Consider the following 3187-nt stretch of genomic DNA (forward strand, 5'->3'; position numbering starts at 1 on the left):
GGAGCCAAACCAACTGACCAACCAGCCAGCAAACAAGGCCGAACCCTAAACTTTAAGCTTTAAGATAGGTGTTATATCCCAGCCCACAATAAAAACTCACACCTCACTTACCTATTAGCACATACAACTCTCTCTCTCTCACTCTCTCTCTCACTCTCTCTCCTCATTGCATATATCTATCTATCTATTTATCTATCTATCTATCTATCTATCTATCTATCTATCTCTCTATCTATCTATCTATCTCTCTCTCTCTCTCTCTATCTCTCTCCCCTCTCTAATATATATATATATATATACACACATAAATACGCACATAATATACACATTACACACACACACACACATATTTCATACGCACCCCTACAGTCACGCACACACATACACACACACCGAGATGCACACTCATACACACAAACATATACATACACGTACACACATAACATCTAATACTCTCTCTCTCTGTCTCCCTTTCTCTCCCTTCCCACCCTCTCTGTTCTTCCTTTTCTCTCTCTTCCCCATCTTTCCTGTCCCTTTTCTCTTCCGCTTTCTCTCTCTCTCTCACACACATCCATACACTCACATCTACATCTTTCTCTTTCTCTTTCTCTCTCTCTCTCTCTCTCTCTCTCTCTCTCTCTCTCTCTCTCTCTCTCTCTCTCTCTCTCTCTCTCTCTCTGTATATATATATAAATATACATGCATTCAGTTTTATATAGTAAGCGTGTAGTCATATCACTGCCATTCATCCAGTTATCAGACGACCAGAAGAAGTAGCAGACGATAATGTGGCTTACAAACGTCATTTTAATAACTTTGGCTATTTCCACAGTAAGTACTACATTGTATTTTCCAGCGTGGATATAATATATGTATGTATGTATGTATGTATGTATGTATGTATGTATGTATGTATGTACGTACGTATGTATGTACGTACGTACGTATGTACGTACGTATGTATGTATGTATGTATGTATGTGTCTAACTGTCTGTCTGTCTGCATGTATATATGTTTCTATGTATAGGTGCTGGTGTGGCTGTGTGGTAAGAAGCTTGCTTCCCAATTACATGGTTCCGGGTTCAGTCCCACTGCGTAGTATTTTGGGTGAGTGTCTTCTTCTTTCGCCTCGGGCCGACCAAAGACTCGTGAGTGGATTGGGTAGATGGAAACTGAAAGAAGCCCGTCGTAAATATATATATATATATATATATATATACACACATATATATGTATGCATGTCATATGTATGTAGGTATCGATGTATGTGTATATGGTTGTAAGCTTGTATGTATGTATGTATGTATGTATGTGTATGTGCGCTTGTATGTATGGACATATATGTGTATATATGTGTATATTTATGTGTATTTATAGACGTATGTGCGTACGAATGGACGTATGTATGTGTCTGTATGTATATGTGCGTATGTGTGTTTATCTTTTAAGTGTTCCAGTCATTGAACTGCGGCCATGCTGTGGCACAGCCTTGTATTCGTTGAATAAATCGCTCCTGCTCCTTATTTTAAAGTCTGGTATTTATTATATCGGTAACTTTTGCCGAACCGCTAACTTACATAGACGTAAGCAAACCAACACCGGTCGTCAAGTGGTGGGGGTGAGGAAAACACTAACACTAACACAAAGGCACGCACACATACAATGGGCTTCTTTTAGTTTCCATCCACCAAATTCACTCGAAAGGCTTGGATCAACCGCAGAGATTTAGTAGTAAACTCTTGCCGACGGTAACGCGCAGCGGGACTGAACACGAAACCATGCGACTGCAAAGCCAGCTTCGTTAACCACACCATTGTGACTGCGCCTATGTTACTTTTTAGTTTCATTTCAAAATTTCTTGCCAATGGAGAAAGAGCCGGTTTCAAACCCCGGAACGGACTTTAAACAACATAAACCGGGTGTTAGTGCATTTATTGGATTGGTGCATAATTATTGCGGCTTCTTTTTTTTTTTTTTCAACAATTTTTTTTTTCAACAAAAACAATAACAACATGTAACAAAATCTTCTTTAAATGATTATTCCGGAGCATATTCACCATCTACTTCAATTGCTGCTTCCCATTTGCTGGGCAGACGGTCAAACCGTCGTTTAAAGATAGATGCTTTTGTTAAATATTTTTATTGTTTTTGTTGAATAAAATTTGTTGAAAAAAAAAAAAAGGCCGCAATAATTATGCACCAACCCAAGAGCTCTGTATATTTGTGCAAGTGTTTGGAGTTAGTGTATGCCAAGAGCTGCATAGTTTGTTTTACTTATGTCCTCTCATACATTTATTTGCGTGTCTAGACGGGTGTATTCTTTCATTCTTTCATTCTTTTATTCTTTTATTCTTTGACTTGTATCAGTCATTTTGACTGCCTTTAGTCGAACAAGTCGACCCGAGGACTTATTCTTTGTACGCCTAGTACATATTCTACCGGGTCAAACAGAGGGCTTCTTTCAGTTTCCATCTACCAAATCCACTCACAAAGCTTTGGTCAGCACAAGGCTATAGTAGGGACACTTGCCCAAGGTTCCACACAGTGGAACTGAATCTGCAAACATGTGGTTGGGAAGTCAGGCATCTTACCAAACAGCCACTCCCGCGCCTGTATGTATACATATATGCTGAACTTTTGGCAAGTTTTACATATTTTGACAGTTCCATTGATGGCTTGTAACTGTAATCTTCTAATTAGCTGTCTCCCTTCCTGTTTTGAGAACCCACATTTCTGCAAGTGTGGCACTGAGGGAGATGGTTACATAACCGAGTGTCCCCACAATCACGGGTATGTGCGTAAACTCGTAATCCATGTATGCATGTATGTATATATATATGAATGTATATATGTATGTGTGTTTGCATGGTTGTATATTGTGTGAGCATGCATGTACGTATGTGAATGCATGTATGCATATATGTACGTATGTGTGCATATATGTATGTGTGTTGATGTTTGTACGTATGTATATGAGGGTATGTATATATGTAAGGGGCATGTGCATGTGTGCGTGAATTTGTGTGGGCGTGTCAGCATGTATTTATGTATATATGTATATATATATATATATATATATATATATATATATATGTATGTATATATATATATATATGTATAGATATATGTAAATATGTATGTATATATATAAGTATAAATGTATGTATATGTATATATGTATATATA

Source organism: Octopus bimaculoides, chromosome 25 (assembly GCF_001194135.2).
Source record: "Octopus bimaculoides isolate UCB-OBI-ISO-001 chromosome 25, ASM119413v2, whole genome shotgun sequence".
Classification (NCBI taxonomy): Eukaryota; Metazoa; Mollusca; class Cephalopoda; order Octopoda; family Octopodidae; genus Octopus; species Octopus bimaculoides.